Genomic DNA, 22195 nt, shown 5'->3' on the forward strand with positions numbered 1-22195 from the left:
CTGTGAAAAAGCCCAAGATCTCTAATAAAATCAGGCGAGTCTGATTTGCAAAAATAAATAAGATTTAAATCAGGTTAAATTTTATAAGCAGTGCTATAAAGTGAATTTGTTCTGCTATAGTATCTGCTAGAAAAGAAGAATGGTTTGAACAACTAAGTTCTTTCAAATTATCAAGTGTAAGAAATATGATAAGCATGAAAATACACTGAAAACATGTATGTATAGATGATACCAGCAGTAGTAGTTGTATTACTGTATGTTGCCTGATTTAGAATGCTCACATGGTCTAAATTTTAAACTCTGGTTGATTTTGAAAGAGAAGAATATTTGTATGAGTGTGTGTGTGTTTTACTATGTAGGATTTTAATATTTATAATATTTGGCATTGAGTAGCAATATGCATTTTTTTTTTTTTTTTTTTTTTTTTGAGATGGAGTGTCACTCTGTCACCCAGGCTGGAGTGCAGTGGCATGAACTCGGCTCACTGTAACCTCTGCCTCCCGGGTTCAGGCAATTCTCCTGTCTCAGCCTCCCCAGTATCTGGGACTACAGGCACCCGCCACCATGCCTGGCTAATTTTTGTATTTTTGGTAGAGACGGGATTTCACCATATTGGATCAGGCTGGTCTCAAACCCTTGACCTCAGGTGATCCACGCGCCTTGGCCTCCCAAAGTGCTGGGTTCACGGGCTGAGCCACCGCACCCTGCCGCAATATCCTTTATGTGCCAGCAGCTAATATTTGGAGCTGATATTCTAAATACAATGTTTGAAAAGAAAAAACAAGAAAAGAAAAAAAAAGTGCTCATTTAAGATTAGATTTGTGCTAAGAACATATGGATATATTGTGAGTATGAGCAATTTTGGGCATCGATGCAATTGTCTCACTTTGGAATGTACTGTTCTCGAAAGGTGACTGTAGCAGATTGCAAAAATGATTCCAATTTTTCACTCCCTCCTAGTTTCATCTTTTACCACTTACTTTGCAGCATCCTCCATGCTATAAAGAACAGGATGCTGCAAAGTGGTAGGGTTGGAGTGGTGAGGGTTGTAATTTCTTGATCCCAGCTTAGCCAACTGACTTCCTTTGGCCAATGAAATATTGGCAGATGTAACACAAGTAGAAGTTTTAAAAGGGCTTGCAAGCCCAGGCTTGCTTGCACTTGCCCTGTGCTCTTGCTAAGATAATATATATGCTTGGCTTTGCTTGCTGGTCCCAGAAAAAGTTGAAAGTCATACACAACAGAGCCAAATGGTCCCAGTTGCCCCAGATGAGGCCAGTCTACACTAGCCAACAGCCTCCAACCCAAAGATATATGAGTGAACCCAGCTAAGATCAGCCAAACTTTGCCCTCATAACTAGAAAGCTATCATAATAAATGATTGCTGTTTCAAGCAGTGAGTTTTGGAGGTGGCTTACACAGCAATAGCCAAGTCACACAGTGATATGATCTCCCAGATCAAAATGTTATTCTGTAGACATGAAGAGAAAATGAAGCAGCTGACTCTGGAAAACAAAAGAAAAAACAAAGCTGTTCTGAGAATGTTTTTTGGGGATTCTATCCCTCATGGGTTTGCAGTAAAAATGATCATGCTACAAATACTGAGACTAGTTTTGTCCCATAGTTTATAAGCTACACTGCACACTCTTACTAATTTTTTCATGTGACAGTCAAAAAACACTCGGTAGATGGGGCACATATTTCCATATATTTTTTCGTAAATAGATGCACTCCAATTGAGCTAAATGTGGGGCTTGTCGACTCTAGTGCATTTCCCCCATTTCTGACCTGTCCTGCTACACTTTCATACAAGAGTGTCACTATGGAAAGCAGAGCAGATAACCCACGTGACAATGACAAATACAGTGCTATCACACAGTAGTGGGAAAAATATGTTGCATTTCTGAAGACTGGACAAAGTGAACTCATCCAAGTTCATAGGACAAGCAAAACCCACTTTGTAAGAGTCACTTGGAAATCAGTTTCCAATACAAACACTGAGCACCCTGAATTCTATCCTAAACCGGGTTCCCCAGTCATTGTGTGCTTTATGCCCCTCTAAATGCAATTACAATTGCAAAAAAATTCGGAGTCAAGTAGTTAACAAGGTCTCTGAGTGTTAATATAACAGCCCTTGCTAGGGCGGGCACAGCAGCTCACACCTGTAAACCCAAAACTTTGGGAGGCTGAGGCAGGCAGATCACCTGAGGTCAGGAGTTCCAGACCAGCCTGCCAACATGGTGAAACCCTGTCTCTACTAAAAATACAAAATGGTGGTGGTGGCGGGCGCCTGTAATCCCAGCTACTCAGGAGGCTGAGGAGGAGAATCGCTTGAACCCGGGAGGCGGAGGTTGCAGTGAGCCAAGATTGCGCCAGTCTGGGCAACAAGAACAAAACTGTCCAAAAAAAAAAAAAAGCCCTTGCTATATAGCTTTTCTGTTGTTGTAGAAAGTCTCATCAATATTCTGTCAGTAACTTAGTGTCAAGTCATTTTTACCTACAGCAGCAAGTCAGTCCAAACGACTCCAGGAAGTTTCCCTTGTGTGAAAATCGATGAATCTCTCTCCACTTCTTGGAGACAGGAACAAGTCAGAATAATAAAAAATAAAAGCAAAAGTAAAATCTTCCAAAAAAGTTACAGGAAAAATAAAATAATATGGATCCCAAAAACAAATGGAATCCCAAATAAATATATAACTATTTCTTAATCAAGAAAGAAACAATTAATTTTAAACATTAAAAAAGGAAATAAGGCCAGGCACAGTGGCTGACTCCAGTAATCCCAGCACTTTGGGAGACCGAGGCAGGCAGATCATGAGGTCAGGAGTTGGAGACAAGCCTGACCAACATGGTGAAACCCCATCACTATCAAAAATACAAAAATCAGCCAGGCATGGTGGTGGGCGCCTGCAATCCCAGCTACTCAGTAGGCCAAGACCGAAGAATCGCTTAAACCTGGGAGGTGTGCACTCCAGCCTAGGCAACAGGGTGAGACTCTGACTCAAAAAAAGAAAAACAACAAAACTTAAAAAATTAAAAAGGAGGGAATTAAATGTATGTGTCTCTTCTTTTGCCTGGTAATCCATTCATCAAATATGTATGAATTTTGAGGTAGGTAGATTTGTGTAATTTCTCTCAGTGTTTTCTTTTTTTGAAACAGAAGCTGCTGTGTGCTGAATATTTTTGTGTAATACATATTTTACCTTTAAGTATGGGCTATTTGATTATTATTCGAGTATAACTGAAGCAATCTCATTGTCCATGGTAAATACCAAGGTTCTTGGCCTCACAGCCAAGTAGATGGAGGTTGTGGACACATACACAGGCAGAGTGAGTTTGGAGCAGGAGTTTGGTAAGCAAGAGGAAAGAACAGCGCTTCATTACAGAGAGGGATCTGGAGCGGGGTTGCTGGGTGGTGGTAAAACTGTCTGAGTTTTTGTAAATGGACTAGTGATGGGGGGCTATTGAGAAGGGGGTGTCTTAAGAATAATCCCCTCAGCAAACGGCTTCTCCCTCAAACCCAAAGAATAAGAAACTATCCAGGGGAGGGCTGGCAATTAGTCCACCCACATGCTGAAAACAAAGCATGTCCAATACTTCCTAGTGTGGGTAGATATTTTCACTCATTGTGTAGATGCTTCTACATTTCCGTGCCGTACAGAAAACGCCTCTGAAGTACTCAAAATGCTAGTTAATGAAATAACTCTCGCTTTGACCTACCTAAGTACCTCCAAAGCGACAACAGCCCCTTAATTAAAGCAGCTGTCACCCAGGCAGTCTGAAAGGCAGAGGCATACAGTACCATTTCCATTGTACTCGGAGGCCCCGGTCCTCAGGAAAGGTAGAGAAAATAAACATTATGAAAAGACAGCTCAGAAAACCGTCCCAGGAAACTCCACTTCCTTGAGTCACTCTTCTTCCCAGAGCTTTACTACAAGAAAGAAATACCTCTTTAAAATTAGGCCCGAGCCCTCTAGATACACTGTAGGGGTGGCCTTTCCTTACAAATGGCTTCCGATTAGATCAGGAAACCTCTGAGTGAGGCCTGTAGCCTCCCTGGCTCACTTCCAAGAGGAATTCACACAATAGCGGAGACCCACCACCAGGAAACGGGAGCACCTCTGTTTAACCCGGGAGGTTTGGTACTGGTGAAGTCTCTTCCTTCTCTCTCCTGCCTTTAAGCCCGAGTTGAGAGGGGCCTTAACCGTTCTTCTCTCCACCCTCCTGACAGTAAAAGTTACCTGAATCTACTCCTGGATACAACACACTTGAGTTAAAGCTTGGAAAACTGAGGAGAAAGTCCCTGACAGCCCAGAAAAACGCTCAGAATATCACTGTAAAGAAATAGAGGATCTCAAGCTGAGAACAACGAAAGATAAGTAAATGAATGAGGGCTACTCACTCCACATAGTCCCCTCTTTGCCTTACCATTTCCTCTCAGTTATTTCCATCTTTCCCCTTGAACTTCGCCGCCAGACATTAGAACTCTTCTTTGATGCACACTTGCAGGGAGATTTGGACTATTCCTAGGAGTATGTTTGTAACTTCATAGACGTACAAGGGAAATTGTATATTCTGGCAAATAGTTTGAATGGAAATAGCTTACTATATTGCAATTGCAGGAACTGCTACACTTACGCTGCTATTTGCAACGGGACTATATACCATGACACCCACACGGTGGAATTCTGGACAAAGGATTTCACGTGCTGTAATCTTCTGCCTATCAACTTTATAACAGCTCTAATAATTACAGAAAAAAGACAAATATGAGGTTCTTGCTACTGAAACTTTTCTTCCTCCTCCTGATAGAGCACGTCAATCCCCTAAACCCTACAGCCCAACAAATCCGACACCTCGCCTTGGCAGTCAACCTAACTTCATGTTATATTTGTACTTCAGACTTGTCGTCAGCTGAAGTATTACCACCACCATTGGAGGATTTAGCCAAAGTTAACATTCCAGTCACCCTCGCCGCTCAGTCCAGTGCAACTTATCCTGATCAGCAAGTCAAGAACGTATTTCTCCCAATCATCTCACAAGTTATAAAGGATGGATGCCCAGACCTGAATTTTACAGAAAACCCCAACTCCTATAAAAGTCTTTCGCAATGTAGATTCAAGGCTCACATTTCCCATTTATTTCACGTCCCAAAGGTAAAAAAGGAACTTTCCTGAGAACCTTGTCCATCTGCTCATATGAAGTATTTCATAGCTGGACGGCTCAGGAAAGGCCATATGACTCCCCAGAAAAGAGACTCAAATGGTATCTTAAGAACGCAGCACCAGTTCCTTCTCCTTAAATATCCAAATTCAGGGCAACCTCAATTTACTATTAACACCAATACTTCCCACATTTCTACGGATTGGTACTCAGTGTTGATAGATAACTCACCTTTACCTCTAACCCAAACGTTAGCTTGGGGAGTGTAGAGAATGTTCTTAAAATTCCACCCCAATCATATATTCACCCCCAGCATTCGAGCAAAATTTGCCTCAATGTGGGAGGGCATCAGTGGGAACTACTTAAGTACACAGACCCCCCAATGTAGAGCTGACCTTTTGGGGACATAAAGTGTCTCTAGATCTCAAACAAGAGCTATAGTTCATATATGGAAATTCGGGGTATATGAGCCCACCAAGTCATTGGAGGAGAACCTGTGGGGTTGCAGCAGTACTTTGAAAACTATCCTATGCCATTACTTCCATACAATTCCTGTTCCTTATAAAACACTCACATTGTAGTAAAAAGGGCAGCTCACGTAATTCTACTCCCTTTAGCAGCTGCTGTAACTGGACTCCTAGGAACCACCGGTCTGTCTCCTGAATGTAAATGGGTTTACATTTATCCTTTCAGCAAACCCAAGCTGTAGCTGAAATTACAGCTGCCAGTCAGGCCTGGTGGCTCATGCCTGGAATCCCAGCACTTTGGGAGGTCAAGGCAGGTAGATCACGAGGTCAGGAGTTTGAGACCTGCTTGGCCAATATGGTGAAACCCTGTCTCTACTAAAAAAATAACAAAAATTAGCAGCGCATGGTGGCACACACCTGTAATCCCCGCTTCTCAGGAGGCTGAGGCAGGAGAATTGCTTGAATTTGGGAGGCGGAGGTTGCAGTGAGCCAAGATCGCACCACTGCACTCTAGCCTGGGCGACACAGTGAGACTTCATCTCAAAAAAAGAAAAAGAAATTACGGCTGCCATTCAAGAACAACAATGGCAAATAAACTCACTCGCATGTGTCACCCTGCAAAACCGTAGGGAACTGAACCTCCTAATGTCAAGTCAGGGAGGAATATGTGTTTTCCTTAAGGAAGAGTGTTGCTCCTATATTAATGCTTCTGGTAAAGTACAGCAGCATCTAGTAGAGGCAACCAATATTATCACCCACGTGCCACAGCAGAACCCATCGACATGGCTCACAGGCATCAAACAAACTCTGAGGTCATGGTTGTGGTCTATAGTGCCCCCACTAATAATGGTAATCTTAATTAATACTCATATTGAGACCCTATATTCTGAACTTCCTTATAAAGTTCATCACATAAGCAAGACAAAGTGACACAGACTAAAAGTTGGCCTGTGTGGTCCGGGAATGGAGTGGGAACTGATCAAACGAACCAAAACCTCTGCTCTATACAGACAGTACACCTGGTCTCAGCTGAACCTTAGGGCCCCCTCCTCAACAACCCCCCTCCTCTCTAGCCCATTTATAAAAACCCTGGCATTTTTACTGCCACCCAGCAACCCACTCGGGACTCTTCTCTGTAACTGAAAGCTGTTCTTTCCTTTTGCCTGTTAAACTCCTGCTCCGAACCCACTCTGTCTGTGTCTGTGTCCATGACCTCTGTCTCCTTCGCTGTGAGACCAAGAGCCTTGGTATTTACCCTAGACGATGAGGCTGCTTTATAATTATGTTCTTGTAAAGCATTTCTGAAAATGTTATTGCTCCAAATTGTAAAATTGCAAGTTTAATATTAAAACAAAAATTACGTTTTTTCTAATGCCTTCAATTCCAAAATAACCTGAATCGAAGTTTACCAGGGAGGTTTTTAGTATTATTGAATACTAGATACTGCCAATTAAAATGAGTCCTATATTGCTATATAAAATGAACTTCAGCTGTTTTTTAATATTCTTTGGACAATAATCCAACCCATGGCACATTGCAAAAAGTAACTCTGAAATAAAAATAGGAAAATTCTCTACCAGAACATAAAGTTACATCTCTCCTTGATAACAGACTAATTGTAGATTTAGTTGTTCCTTTTTTTTTAAAATATACTTTAAGTTCTGGGGTACATGTGTACAACGTGCAGGTTTATTACATAGATATACATGTGCCATGTTGGTTTGCTGCACCCATCAACTCATCATTCACATTAGGTATTTCTCCTAATGCTATTCGTCCCCCAGTCCCCCACCCCCAACAGGCCCTGGTATGTGATGTTCCCCTCCTTGTATCCATGTGTTCTCATTGTTCAACTCCCACTTATGAGTAAGAACATGCTTGGTTTTCTGTCCTTGTGATAGTTTGCTGAGAATGATGGTTTCCAGCTTCATCCATGTACCTGCAAAGGACATGAACTCATCCTTTTTTATGGCTGCATAGTATTCCATGGTGTATATGTGCCCACATTTTCTTCATCCAGTCTATTATTTATGGACATTTGGATTGGTTCCAAGTCTTTGCTACTGTGAATAGTGCCACAATAAACATACGTGTGCATGTGTCTTTATAGTAGCATGATTTACAATCCTTTGGGTATATACCCAGGATTGGGATTGCTGGAAGAAAGAAGGGGAATCAGTAGGAAAAAGTTGAATCCTAACAGACCTTCTTTAGAGTCAATTACATGTATGTGGCTAAGGACAACTTGGTTCTTTTGAGTGGCAGAGCAATATTACATCACCTAACAATTGAATGGCACACAATGGATAAGACATGTGTGATCTCTATACATACATCTAAAATCACTTTTCCTCCAAAGTGAAAAGTGAAAAGGGAAAACGTTACAAGTCACATAAGACAAAAATGCATTTATTTGAGATACTCTTAAAACATTTATCCTAAAGCCTTAAAAAACAAAAAAAGCACCACAAATACCTGAAACAATCATAAAGATCTCAACCCCGCCCAGACAGTGACAACACCTATAATTGTTTCATTTGATTAAAGTTACCTGTCATTGGCCAGGCGTGGTGGCTCATGCCTGTAATCCCAGCACTTTGGGAGGCCAAGGCAGGCGGATCACGAAGTCAGATCAAGGCCATCCTGGCTAACACGGTGAAACCCCATCTCTACTAAAAAAAAAAAAAAAAAAAATTTAGCTGGGCATGGTGGCAGGCACCTGTAGTCCCAGCTACTCGGGAGGCTGAGGCAGGAGAATGGCGTGAACCTGGGAGGCGGAGTTTGCAGTGAGCTGAGATGGCACCACTGCACTCCAGCCTGGGCGACAGAGCGGGACTCCGTCCCAAAAAAAATAAAATAAAAATTTAAAAAGTTACCTGTCATCTGAATGTTATATATGTATGTTATACATTTACCATATTTTGTGTTTGTATTTAATCATGAACATCTATTAAATATGAGAAACATTCTGTATGATTCTGGACCCTGCCGTAAGAACAGTGTGTCCTCAAATAAAAGTCCTGTTTGTGCACTTACCTTCTAACTCTGTAGCCACTTCTAATAAAGTCACTAAATTTGCTCTTTAGATTAGAATTTACCCACATGGTTCTTGAGATCAGTGCTACCTATAGTTCACCTAGGAATGTTCGATTCTTAGTCATCCAGGAAAGTCCACAAAAACTGTCAATTAACTGTTCAGTCACAGTGTGATACAAAAAAATCCCATCATTAGAAACCAATTTGCGAGGTGGGCTCTGATTTTCCTACTCAAAAATGACAGGCAAAAAAAAGTTTTGCTTTAATTATTTTCAGACTAGGTTCTGAAGTGAGAAATCACCTGTATACTTCTGCCCAGGATCATCTGGAGACAGAAACCCCAAGGAAACCAGAAACTTCCCCCACCACCCCTCCACCACAAGTCCTATGGTCTATTTTAAGCAGACCAGCCAGCCCTGTTTTACTCTATCTGAGTAAAGTTGTGTTTAAAGAAAATAATTCATTGGTTAAAAAACTAAAGAAAATGACTGACTTAGTTCAAGTCTTAATATTAAATATTAAGCTTAGTTCAATTCTTAATATTAAAGGCTTAGAGTGGTTGTAAATATATAAGCTTTTTATCATTGAAGATTGAAAATTAAAGAGATAACACAATCTTTCCAGATTAAATTTGTAAAAATTATCTTGTTTGAATGTCTAATCTTCTACTTCCTTTTCTAAGTGTAAATTTTACATAGATACCTATAGAATTCAATTAAAATTTAAATTAAAAATATAGGCTACTTTTTGGTTTGGTGATTTAAGTACTTCAGTCAGTATTTATTAACTTGGCTTTTATTTCAGCATATCAATATTTACCAGCTGAGTTTTAAATTTCAGTTATATAGGTATCTATAATATATGTAAAATATTCGCTAGAACAGAGTGGTATAGTGGACACTGAAAACTCAGAAGAGGACAAGGGTGATGAGTAAGGAATGAAAAAATACCTATTGGGCACACTGTATACCATTTGGGTGTCAGGTACACTCAAAGCTCAGACTTTATCACTGTATAATTTTTTCATGTAACCAAAAACAACTTGTACCCCTAAAACTACTAAAATGTGTTTTAAAGTATATCATAAATACAAAAAAGTTAATAAAATACTCTCTAGGTATAAAATGTTCAATAAATTGTTAGAATTAGGGTAAGACAGACAAAAGTGCAAATGGGCAAATTGTAAAGATCAGACAGACTCATCAGAGAACAATAGGTGGCTAGATATATTGAAGGAAGAGGCGTCATAGTAAAATTTTGGAAGTCAATATCCAACCTGATTGTCAAGTCAATTCTCACATTTTTGATGAAAAGAGAAATAATTACGACGGCAGTACAATAGTAAAACAATGTAGATGAGTGCTTAGTGGGATCTTGCCAAAGTTAAAGTGTAGCTCAGTATTTTTTATCTTTCTGTTTTCAACCTTAGTGGCTTTATATGAAACTTAAAACCCAGAGTCCGTGACCAATTTCTGCATAGCCCTTTTTGACATCATTGCATTCTTTTTTTTAATTTTTTTCTTTTTTGGCGTATATATAGTTTGCTTTCATACTAAAATATAAGTTCCCTGAGGCAGGGATTCACACAGTCCTGGCTTGTTCGCTCCCTGTATCACCCAGCCTGACACCTAAGTATCTTTAAAAATGTTCATTGACTATCAACATGACTGACTGGCTATTGGAATCATGCGGCACTGGAAAGCCATGTTATAGGATGATTGAGTTATCGAGCATTTACTCAGAGAATGGAGGCTGGAAAGTCTGAGGTGTAATTTTTAGTTCACTCTTTTTAGCAAACAATTTTTGAACATATGCTTTTTACTTACCCATTTATATCTTCATTTACAAAACATAGGATGAGAACTTATCATGTGCTAGGAACTATTTTAGGTGCTGAGAGTAAATATTTTAATCACAACAGATAAGACCTCTCTTCTCATAGACTTGGTATTATTTTTGTTTTCTTTCCTTTTCTTTTTCCTCTTTATTCTATTTTTTGACATGTAGAGAAAGAATCTATTTTTGCAGCGTGGAAAGTGCCGGGAAGAAACTAAAACTAATTAATATTATAGAGACTGACTTACCCCTCTCACTCCAGTGCTGAGTGGCATCTCAAGGAAGTAACATTTGAATCTAATTTCATGACAAGAAGGAACCAGCTAAGAAATTATTTGTAGGGAAAATGTTCCAAGTGGTAACACAGCTGGTGACAAGGCCCTAAGGCTACAGCAAATGAGGAATAATCAAGGAAGAGAGAAATACTAGTTGAAATGTAGAATGGACACTGGGGAGAAGGTTGTGAGATGATCTGGGGAGGAAAGAGTGATTTATATGCCCTGGTAAGAGATTTCAAGTTCATTCTACATGAAATGAAACACTACTGGAGCATTTTAAGTGGAAGAATGATGTAACACAGACTGCATTTTAAACAATAATTTTGTTGCTAGGTAAAGAGTTGATATGGTTTGGCTGTGTCCCCAACCAAATCTCATGTTGAATTGTAGCTCCCATAGTTCCCATATGTTATGGGAGGGACCTGGTGGGAGATAATTGAATTATGGGGGAACTGCCCCCATACTGTTCTCATGAATAAGACTCAGTGAAAAAGTCTCATGAGATCTGAAGGTTTTATAAGGGAAACCCCTTTCACTATGCTCTCATTCCCTCTTGCCCACCACCATGTAAGAAGTCCCATTGCTCTGCCTTCATGTGCCATGATTGCAAGGCCTCATAAGCCATGTGGAGCTGTGAATCAATTAAAGCTCTTTCCTTTATAAATTACCCAGTCTCAGGTATGTCAGGTATGTCTGCAGCATAAGACCAGACTAATACAAGAATAGACCAAGGGTAGGCAAGAGTAGAAGCAGGTAGAAAATACTAAGGCACCGTGTTTTTTGTTAGGACTAAGATGGAAAGGTTAGTGACCTGGCTGCAGAAAACCTAAAATCTCTTTGAAAAACACAACACCCTGCTCATTCTAGAAGTCTGTCATTTTAAAAACTAAAAGTGGCCTCTGGATTTTGAGAAAATTCACCTGTGTCCATGCTTAAGGCCAATAACCACATCTTTCTTAAAATTTAGCTCTTATTTCAGGAAATAAAGTAATACATTCTTAGAATTTTCATATAACAAGTTAAATCCTGCTTTAAATTTCACTCCAGTAATATAGTGTTTTTTTTTCCCAAATTTCTCAGTTCTTACATATATAGAGAGGTAATATTTATTTCCTTTCCTTTTGGCTAGTCGTTGCACTTAAATAAAATTTATTCTGAATTGTTATATTTAAAAATATTTACTGAGTTCACTTTTGCATTAAAAAACAATTGTCACTACACACAGTAAATAATGCCTGTGGACTTTTATATACTATAAAGGACGGGACTAGTTAAAATTGCTACAAAACAAAGTCCTGAATAGTTTTAATTATGTAAAACTCAGATTCTTACAATTAATAACACTGGGTTCCCACAGAAAATGTAAGGCAATGGGATTTAAACATACGAAGAGAGAGAAAGAGAGGGATTAGCCCCGTTGGACATTAAGAAAAGAAGGAAAAAAAAGCTCTGTTGGACTTTTTAAGAAAAAATAAAAACAAAGGATCAACTAGGTCTTCCATGGCAGCTGGAGGAAACCAATTTTTTTTTTAAGGAAAGGTCTGAAACAGTATGCCTAATGCCAACACTTTTCAGAGATATCAATAAAAAGAATAGAGAAGATTTTTAATTTTATGGTATCAATGTATGAGAAAATTACAAGAGTAAAAGGGAAAATCATCTCTCTCTTAGAAGAGCTGTACAATGTATACGTGGCTAAAACAATGACCTAGGAAACAGTTTTTCAAGATAGGAATTACTGAACTTTTGAAGTTACTTTCTGATTATTACATCTTTATGACCAAAAATGTTGTATTTAGAGAGCTGTACTATCAAATACATAATCCAGTACTAAAAGAATGACTGTATTCCCAGAGTAGCAAATAATCATAATATCAAAGGATAGTAAAGGTAATTCTCTTCAAGTAATAAAGTGAATTTAGATAAGCAACTGATCAGAAACAATTTTTTTAATTTATCTTTTTGTCTTCAGATTAACCTCCCTGTATATTTACTTTACCTGAGGAAAAAAATTAACAATCATTGCCACATAAAAGCACAAGTAGAATACAGTTGGAAACAGTGTGCTTTTGACAAAAGAATTATATCACTGAGTTCTAAAGACAACATTTTTCTCAAGTATGTCAAACACATATAATTATATTTTTATTCATGTTCTCACATTCATAGTCAAATTGTTTACATAACTTATGTCAATAAAATATCTTCTTTGGGTGATACTGTACTCTGTAAATGGAGGGGAAAAATCACCTATATCTACTCCAATTTTTTCCCTTACAGAATTATTTTCCACATAATACCACGTTCTGTCTTCTAAGCACTAAGTAAAGGAAAATTGATGTGTGGCTTTCAGCTGCCTGTATCAAATATACATGTATGTAAATGAAAGAAATATGTTTAAGAAATGTGTAGATCATTTGTTTGTTATGAAACAACTTTGAAATATTTTTGATGTTTTATTTTGCAGCAATAATTGCCACAAAATAGGACCAAATGTGTCTGTTTAAGAAAAAAAAAAAAAATCAAGGACCAATGTAGAAGGGAAATCGTGCTCAGGCACAGAACGACAATATCCAGGAGACTCAGGTTATTGAAGGAGAAAACTTTAAAGAGAAATTTGGGCTTCAGAGACTGTAAATGCCACATGCTATTAAACTATAAAGATTGCTTTCTGAAACTGTTTATTCCTGAAAGTGAGTGGGGAAATCTTATGGCCAAAAGGAAACAGAATAGAATGAGTTTCCAGTGTGTCTTGGGATTCAGTGTTTACTTTTCACCTTATTTTCTCAGAGTAGAAGATGAAAATAGGGAGAGAAAATACAAGTTTGGCTCAGAGATCCGAAAGTGAAGAAAGGAGGTGGCAAGTTTAGAAATGTCAAAGTCCCACCAGAAGTTTGTTTTCATGTTCACTGGAGGCGAGTTGGTTCTTTTTATGTGAGAAATCTCTTCAAACCACAAAATTGTGAGATACCGGAAGGAAAGTGTATTCATTAGTCCATTCTCACGTTGCTTTGAATAAATACCCGAGACTGGGTAATTTATAAAGGAAAGAGAAATCAAATTCCTATGTTTCATGATCAAACTCATAATCACAGTGCACCGTCAATCACTTTATAAAAATGTAGATTGTCTTTCCTTAATTGGGTTGAAGGCAATTAAAACTTAGCACAAAATGCTCTCCCTCCCATCCATTCCCCAAAACACAGAATGGTGAAAAAGAATGAAATTATTTCTTCCTGTTGAAGACAACCACCTTCTCTCCATTCTGAAAATAATTTCAAGTACCTCAACTGAGACACAATCTATTTCTAGTTCTCATGTATATTTGTGAGGGATGGTACAATCTCTTGAATGTCATGTATTTTGTTCTGCATGTGGTCATTCTTCAAGCTTGAGTATTAGATTTTTTTGCTCTTTTATTTCTCTCCTGTCCTTGATTAGATCTTTTTTGCCTTTATGATTCTAAAATTCACATCTCTGCCCTACCTTTTGTTGTTGTTGTTGTTCATTTAGATTTATTTTGATTCAAAGTTCTGCTTTATACTGCATCCCATTTTACAAAAACACTACACATGAATAAAGAAAATAATTATTTCTGGCTCTAAACCATGACCTATCTCTGGCTTCTCCCATACTACAAATGGTAGCAAAATTAACCCTTTAACCAATTTCCAAAGATTAAGGTAGAAAAATAAGCTAATTCTTCATTTCCAATTTTCAAGTTTGTAATGATGTATGTAACAGCTTCAGTCTAGATCCTCAATCTTAGCACATCACAAAAGCAGTAACGCTTGTTTTCTTGTTTTAAAATGAAATCATCATACATTGACCACACTGATCACCATTTCCCCTTTAGGCCCTAGTTGTTATAACTTGAACTAAATGTTAACTGTAAGCTATAATACTCTCACCTACCAGCTTTGTCAGCTCTTTCCCAACTTTTCTAATTTGCGTTAATTTGGCAAGCTGTTTTCACAATTTGCATTTTACTATTATATAACCTGCCTATAATTTTGTCTTCATTCCTTGAAAATGCTATTTTAAGTCTCACATTCCTCACCATGTATTCTGTGCAAAAACTTCTACTTGATTCTAGGTCATTGCAGCACTCTGGCATCTCACATTTCTTTAAAGAGAGAAAGCTAGCTAAATATATGACCTTGGCTGGGTGCAGTGGCTCATGCCTGTAATCCCAGCACTTCGGGAGGCCGAGGCAGGCAGATCACCTGAGGTCAGGAGTTCCAGACCAGCCTGGCCAACATGGTGAAACCCTGTCTCTACTAAAAATACAATATTAGCTGGGCGTGGTGGCATGCGCCTGTAGTCCTAGGTACTCGGGAGCTGAGGCAGGAGAAGCGCTTGAACCCGGGTGGTAGAGGTTGCAGTGAGCTGAGATGGTGCCACTGCACTCCAGCCTGGGAAACAGACTGAGACTCCATCTCAAAAAATATATATATATACACATAGATAGATAGATAGATAGATAGATAGATAGATAGATAGATATGACTTTATGTTTTTATGTAAGTTATTTAGCTATATTCTTAAGGAATAGTCTTTGTTCTTGAAGAATATTCTTTGACTTTTCTAAATATTTCATATGATAGTTTTATGGGTGAGAGTTTTAAAATAAAACTCTGTCAAAATAAAATTAATTTATTTTTATTTTAAACTCTGACCAATTTTCCAAATACTTGAGGCAGAAAGTTTTCTCTGTCTCCACATTGACTCTCCATACAATACGTACATGTAATTTATTTTAGTGAAAAGATTCCTACTCAACAATGGAGGTCAATATGCATTAACTGAAACCATTCAAGCCTTCAAAAAATATTCATTGTCCAACAAGTGTACCCAACTATGGTCATTAACTCAGACTGGTTAAGGGGAGACCAATAAAATAAGTCAGGTATTCTCCTGCCTTCATAGGGTTCATGTTATGAAGGGGCAGACAGAAATCAGACAGTAAAAAAATAAATAACATTTATAATTGGCTGAAATGCAAAACACCCCTGATTCATATGTTAAAACCCTAATCCTCAGTACCTCAGCATGTGCTGTATTTGGAGATAAGACCTTAAAAGAGGGGATTAAGTTAAAATGAAGCCATTATAGTAAATCCTAATCCAGTCTGACTATTGCCCTTTCCAAGAAAAGAAAATTGGACATGTGAAGAGGCATTAAGTGTGCCCATGCACAGAGGGCCAACCATGAGGAGAGACATAAGATGGCGGCCATCCACAAGTCAAGGGGAGAAGCTTCAGGAGAAACCAACCCTGCTGGCACTTTGATCTTGGACTTCCAACCTGCAGAGCTGTGAGGAAGTAAATATCTGTTGTTTAAGCCATCCAGTATGTGACATTTTGTTACAGTCGCCCTAGCAAATGAGTATAGCACCAAACAGTGATACATCCTACAAAAAACAGAAAAGAAGGGACGGATGCGATCTGACTTTAGAGGCTGTGGAAGTATCTTTGAGGAGCTGACATTTGAGTTGAGACATGAATTTTGAAAAGAATTTTTGAGGAAGCTGATACTTGAGCCGCTGAGTGAATTATGGGATGATTTGGGTGAAGATAAAACTATAAAGGGCAAAATCCCTAAGGCGAGACAAGCTTGGCTTGCTCTGACAGTGAAAAGGCCAGGGTGAGTGGAGTTAGTGAGCATGGGAGAAATTGTGGTCTAAAATGAGGAAAAATCAAAAACAGTTCAGCTGTCACTGGGTCTCGTAGGCAGGGACAGGAGTTTATGTTGTCACTCTGAGATGAGTCATTGAAAGACATTAAATGATCCTCTTAAGTCTGGTTTAAATTTAAGTGAAAAAATTAAAAAAGCACACAGAGACGGTTTCCTCTTCTAAATACCCCTCCAGGTATGATTTTGCTCTCATCCTGCTCAAAAGGGAGTAGCCATCTTTAAAAAAAATAATAATAGTAATACCATTTGAATTTCTAATATTGTGCACAAAACCTTCAAATAAAAACAGCTTTACTGTGCTTTACTATATTGTATAGAGAGGAAACTCATTTCTAAACCATCTTTTTAGAATGAGCAGTATGCGCAGAGATAGAGCAATACTGCATCTTTTATTCTGGGCTCTATTTAAATCAAATTAATTTTGTATTCCCTAGTCATTATAAAGCCCACAATGTTTTAGTTAATTGGACTATAGAACAAACACAATGGATACTCTCTTTTTCTTTTTATTGATTGATTGATTGATTGATTGATTTTTAGACAGAACCTTGCATTGTCACCTAGGCTAGAGGGCGATGGTGTGATCTTCGCTCACTGCAAGCTCCACCTCCCGGGTTCAAGGATTCTCCTACCTCAGCCTCCCAAATAGCTGGGATGACAGGCATCTGCCATCATGCCCAGCTAAATTGTGTAGTTTTGTAGAGATGGAGTTTCACCATGTTGGCCAGGCTGGTCTTGAACTCCAGACCTCAAGTGATCTGTCTGTCTCCCAAAGTGCTGGGATTACAAGTTTCAGCCACTGCACCTGGCCACAATGGATACTTTCAGTTGATAATTTGTGAGTTTTTGCTTACAGCATTTTATTGATTAGTCTTAAAATATCGCGTAGAAAGCATTGATACAAGTCTATCACAGAGTGTCAATAATTTAAAAAGTGATTGTTAGTAAAATATAACAAATGAAATACATTTAGAAGTAAAATATTACACTACTAATATAGAGAGTCCTCAGGATGAGAGTTGAGTGTCTGCAGATACTACATTTTAGATATCTCCAAGAAAGAACTCAGGTTTTATTACTATTTTTTTCTGTTTTAGTTGGGTGTATTACATAGAGATACTCAATTTTAACCACAGAGGGCCTCTTTATTTACTTGGCAGATTCTTAAATATTCTGCTTTTCTTCCACTCTACACTGTAAGAGTAACATGATTGTTATCAAGCAGAAGGGGCTTGCTGCCCAGTGTTCTAGAAGCCAATATTATGACACCAGGTTCTTTTGAGGGAAAAAAATGCTTTGTATTGAAAGTCACCTCCCAAGGAGACAGTGTGTCAAGCTCAAACCTATCTCTCTGTCTTGGCTTCAAACAGTATTTGTGTTATTAAAAAAAAAGCTTCAGAGGCTGGGCACGGTGGCCTACGCCTGTAATCCCAGCACTTTGGGAGGCTGAGGTGGGCTGATCAGCTGAGGTCAGGAGTTGAAGACCAGCCTGGCCAATATGTGAAACCTCATCTCTACTAAAAATACAAAAATTAGCCAGGTGTTGTGGTATGCGCCTGTAGTCCCAGCTACTCAGGAGGCTGAGGCAGGAGAATTGCTTGAACTCTGGAGGCGGAGGTTGCAGTGAGCCAAGATCGTGCCACTGTACTCCAGCCTGGGCCACAGCAGAACGAGACTCCGTCTCAAAAAAAAAAAAAAAGGAAAGGAAAGACAAGGGAAGGGAAAGGATGAGTTCAGTTCAGAGAGTGGATTCTGTGATTAGTGGAAGAAAAGGAAAGGTCTGGGGTGGGCATGGTAGCTCATGCCTGTAATCCCATCACTTTGGGAGACCAAGGTGGGAGGATCACCTGAGGTCAGGAGTTTGAGGCCAGCCTGGCCAACATAGTGAAACCCCACCTCTACTAAAAATACAAAAAATTAGCTGGGCGTGGTGGCGGCGCCTGTAATCCCAGCTATTCAGGAGGCTGAGGCGGGAGAATCACTGAAACCTGGGAAGCGGAGGTTACAGTGAGCCGAGATTGCAACATTGCACCCCAGCCTGGGCAACAGTGCAAGACTCCACCTAAAAAAAAAAAAGGAAAAAAAGAAAAGGGAAAGTCTGGAAAGTCCTGGGCATGTGCAGTTATCTCTTCATGCTATCTCATGGGTCACATGTGCAAATGCAGGTGGAGTTAGTACAAAACATGTGGCAGGAATTTAGGCTGTGATGTCAGCAAACTCATTCTGCACAGACCTCAGTTTGCCATATTGGTTCCAAGCAATTTCAACCAGTTATTTTATCTCATAAGCAGAGGGAGTGTCAGGGTTTCAGCAAGTTATTTATTGTTTTTTTCTGCCATTCTGCAAACTCAATACTTTCTTTTAGTCATGGGTTTCTTTAACTCTTTGGGGCATTGTTTCAAAATTAGGAAGTTAAACTTAGTTTATGTCATATATTCACAAAAGCAATATAATTGAGTATTCATTTAGTTTATAGATAACATTCTTCAGAAGTACAATAATCAAGGAAGAAAGTGATGAAGACAATACAGATATCAATTAAATAAATGGACTGGTGAAAAGTCATGACAAATGTAAAAACAAAGACCACCAACCAGCTATTTTGCTTAATAATTGAGTAAAAGCAGTGAATGTATATTTCTTGAAAGTTTACATATTTAATAATTTACAAGGGCACATATCCAAATACTTACAGTCATATGCTTCATAATGACTTTTCAGTTAACAGTGAACCACAGCCAGGCGCAGTGGCTCACGCCTGTAATCCCAGCACTTTGGGAGGCCGAGGCAGGTGGATCGCGAGGTCAGGAGATCGAGACCATCCTGGCTGACACGGTGAAACCCCATCTGTACTAAAGATGCAAAAAAAAAATTAGCCGGGCGTGGTGGTGGGCGCCTGTAGTCCCAGCTACTCAGGAGGCTGAGGCAGGAGAATGGCATGAACCCGGGAGGCGGAGCTTGCAGTGAGCCGAGATTGTGCCACTGCACTCCAGCCTGTGCGACAAAGTGAGACTCCATCTCAAAAAACAAAACAAAACAAAGCAAAAACACAATGAACCACATATGCACCAGTGGTCCCATAAGATTATAATGGAGCTGAAAAATTCCCCTATCGTCGTGTGACATCAGAGTCATTGTCATTACAGTCATAGTGCTATGTCATTACGTGATCGTGCAGTACATTACTCAATTGTGGTGATGCTGGTGTGATTTTAAATTGGTGTAAACAGACCCACTGTTTGGCCAGCCCTTTAAAAGTATGCCATATACATTTATTTACAGTACACAATATTTAATGATAGGGTTTGGGTTTGTGTCCCCACCCACATCTCAAGTTGAATCCACATGTTGAAAAAGGTGGCTGGTCAGGGCACGGTGGCTCACGCCTGTAATCCCAGCACTTTGAGAGGTCAAGGCGGGCAAATCACCTGAGGTCAGGAGTTCGAGACCAACCTGACCAACATGGCGAAGCCCCGTCCCCATTAAAAATACAAAAATTAGCCAGGCATAATTGTGTATGCCTGTAATCTCAGCTACTGGGAAGGCTAAGGCAGGAGAATCGATTGAACCTGGGAGGCGGAGATTGCAGTGAGCTGAGATTGTGCCATTGCACTCCAGCCTAGGGCGATAAGAATGAAACTACTTTGTTTCAAAAAAAAAAAAAAAAAGAAAAGAAAAAGAAAAAGGCATGTGGTGCCTTGTAATTGGATTATGGGGGTGGACTTCTCTTTTGCTGTTCTCATGATAGTGAGTGAGTTCTCACAAGATCTGGTTGCTTAAAAGTGCGTGGTACCTCCCCTTTCTCATTCTCTCTCCTTCTCTGGCCACAAAAGACATGGCTGCTTCCCCTTCCCCTTCTGCAATGATTGTAAGTTTCCTGAGGCCTCTGCAGCCATGCTTTCTGTACAGCCTGCAGGCCTGGGAGTCAATTAAACTTCTTTGATTTATAAATTACCCAATCTCAGGTAGTTCTTTACAGCAATGCGAGAACAGAGTAATATACTTAATGATAAATGACTTACGATGTCACTGGTTTATGTATTTACTATACTACACTTTTTATCGCTATTTTGTAGTATACTTCACTTCTATTTATTACAAAAAGAAGTTACATGTCAAATAACATCAGGCAGGTTCTTGAGAAGATATGCAAGAAACAGGTATTGTTGTACTGAGATGGCAGCTCAAGGTTTGTTACTGTCCTTGAACAGCTTCCAGTGGACAGGATGTGGAGGTGGCAGACAGTGACATTGATCATTCTGACCCTGTGTAGTCCTAGGCTAATGTATGTGTTTGTATCTTAATTTGTAACCAAAACAAGTGTAAAAATTTTTTAAAAATTAAAAAATAGACATCCTTATAGAATAAGGATATAAAGAAGGAAAATCTCTCTGTACCGCTGTCCAGCGTATTTGTGTTTTAAGCTAAATGTTAATGCAAAAGAGCCAGAAAAGTTTAAAAATGTAAAAAGTTTATAAAGTAAAAAGCTTAAAGTGACATAAGGTTAGCATATTATTGTAGAAAGAAAAATCTGTGTTTTATCAATTCAATGTGGTCTAAGTGTATAGTGTTTATAAGTCTACAGTCATGTACAGTAATGTCCTACAACTTTACGTTCAATCATCCCTCACTCATTGACTCACCAAGAGTAACTTCTGGTCCTACAAGTTCCATTCTTGATAAGTGCCCCCTACACAGGTGTATCATTTTTATCTTCCATATCATTTTTTACAGTAGCTTTTCTATGTTTAAAGATATTTTCCTTAAACAAATACTTATTATATTATAATTGCATTCAGTATTTGGTACAGTAACGTGCTGTACAGCTTTGTAGCTCAGAAGCAATAGGCTATGCCATATAGCCTAGGCTTATAGTAGGGTATACAATCTAAGTTTGTGTAAAAACACTCTAGGATATTCATACAGTGATGAAATTGCCTGAGGACACATTTCTCAAAACATATCATAAGGCAACACATGACTGTATGTAAATTCTACAAAAACTCATGTGTTACATTTCTGTGCAATCTTTTGTGTCTTGAGAACAGAGAAAATTGGACAAACAAATGTCAGCCATTAAAAGTGACATTATTTATATAGAATACCCAAAAAAGTAATCTCTCTGAATGTGAATTACTGGTACCTTATATATGGGCTAAATTAGGTATGTTTTTCAATCTTTTATAATGTTGAAACATCAAGGTATTTTTAAACCCTTCACAATCCTCTTTGAAAGCATTTGATGCATCAAGTACAAATGCTGACACTTATAAGATCTAAACTTATAAGGGATTAATCTAATAATCTGCTTTCATTCTCTAAAAGTACGTACTAATCACATTTCCTTTTGATTTTAAACAAATTTAAATGTAACATGCAGTTGTGGGTTAGTGACTGGGTATTTGCTAACAGCTCTCCAGAAATATTCAAGCAGTAGGCTGTAACTTCTGAGTATATAGTAAACATGTTCGTCATAGGAATTGAGTTGGTGTTCAGCATTCAGCAGTGTGTATATATGCATTATGTATTAATTCTTATTACAATATGGACATTCCAGGGCCCAAGACAGCTGTGAATATTTACAGCAATAGATTTCCTGAGCTGTTCTGCTTAGTAATAGGTTGTTAATTATAACAATGAACTTAATATTTGCACTCATGGTCATATTTATTGTGACTAACGTTTCTCTCTAACACTGGCCCTTTGTATGTAATTTTT

At 38.7% G+C, this 22195-nt stretch overlaps 2 long non-coding RNA genes across 4 annotated transcripts in view; one reads left to right on the forward strand and one right to left on the reverse strand.

The window, feature by feature from the left end:
• LOC105472819 (uncharacterized) overlaps positions 1 to 22195 on the forward strand; it is a 278602-nt gene that overhangs the window by 142649 nt on the left and 113758 nt on the right. Inside the window, exons 4-5 of one of the 3 annotated variants that reach the window (XR_011622722.1) lie at positions 4232 to 4379; positions 4903 to 5400. The exons of the other annotated variants lie outside the window; for them this stretch is intronic. This is a non-coding gene — a long non-coding RNA (uncharacterized lncRNA). Of the gene's footprint in view, positions 1 to 4231; positions 4380 to 4902; positions 5401 to 22195 lie in introns of those variants that run through there. 3 annotated transcript variants of the gene reach the window in all.
• On the reverse strand, positions 408 to 21584 carry LOC105472820 (uncharacterized). Its single transcript, XR_011622731.1, has 3 exons — positions 19171 to 21584; positions 8182 to 8299; positions 408 to 1505 (listed from the first exon to the last, which is right to left on the reverse strand). It is a non-coding gene; the product is annotated as an uncharacterized lncRNA (long non-coding RNA).

The sequence above is a fragment of the Macaca nemestrina genome, chromosome 4 (genome assembly GCF_043159975.1).
Source record: "Macaca nemestrina isolate mMacNem1 chromosome 4, mMacNem.hap1, whole genome shotgun sequence".
NCBI classification, from domain to species: Eukaryota; Metazoa; Chordata; class Mammalia; order Primates; family Cercopithecidae; genus Macaca; species Macaca nemestrina.